Source organism: Nannospalax galili, unplaced genomic scaffold (genome assembly GCF_000622305.1).
Source record: "Nannospalax galili isolate Female #2095 unplaced genomic scaffold, S.galili_v1.0 scaffold667, whole genome shotgun sequence".
NCBI classification, from domain to species: Eukaryota; Metazoa; Chordata; class Mammalia; order Rodentia; family Spalacidae; genus Nannospalax; species Nannospalax galili.
Window position 1 is genome coordinate 1827763 of NW_008358387.1, and position 1083 is coordinate 1828845.

Below are 1083 nucleotides of genomic sequence, written 5' to 3' on the forward strand. Positions count from 1 at the left end.
ATGTGCTCTTACTCTTTTTTAACACAGTGCATGAAACTCTTGCAAGAGCAGTAAGACAAGAGAAGGAAATTAAAGGAGTAATAATTGGAAAAGAAGAGATCAAATTATCCCTTTTTACAGATGATATATTATATCTAAGAGATGCCAAAAATTCCACCAGAAAACTCCTAGAAATTATTAACACATTCATTAAGTAGAAGGTTACAAAATTATATATATATCGGAATAAACTTGACCAAAGACATTAAGGAGCTCTACAATGAAACTTTTAAATCTTTAAAGGAAGAGATTGAGGAAGACATCAGAAGATGGATGGACCTCCCATGCTCATGGATTAGAAGAATTAATATTGTGAAAATGACCATCCTACCAAAAGTCATTTACAGATTCAACACAATGCCAATCAAAATCCCCATGACATTTTTCAAAGAATTAGAAAAAAATATCCTAAGATTCATATGGAAGCACAAAAGACCTCAGATAGACAAAACAACCCCAAACACTAAGAACAATGCCGGGAGGATTACTATACCAGATTTTAAGCTGTATTACAGAGCTATACTCATAAAAACAACATGGAACTGGCACAAAAATAGACCTGTAGATCAATGGAACAAAATTGACGACCCACATATAAGTCCATGCAATTTCAGCCACCTGATATTTGACAAAGGAGCCAAAAACATTCACTGGAGGAAAGACAGCATGTTCAGCAAATGGTGCTGGCAAAACTGGATCTCCACTTGTAGAATGAAACTAAATTCCTGTCTTTCACCCTGCACAAAAGTCAATTCTGAATGGCTCAAAGACCTCAATGTAAAGCCTGAAACTCTGAAACTGTCAGAAGAAAACATTGGGAAAAACCTACAAGATATAGGTGTAGGAAAGGATTTTCTAAACCGGACATCAATTGCTCAGGAAACAAGGGTGAGAATTAACAAATGAGACCTCATTAAACTAAAAAACTTCTGTACAACAAAGGAGGCAACCAGGGAAGCAAACAGAAAACCCGCAGAATGGGAGAAAATCTTCACCAGTGACACATCTGACAGAGGTTTAATAACCAGAATATATAACAAACTC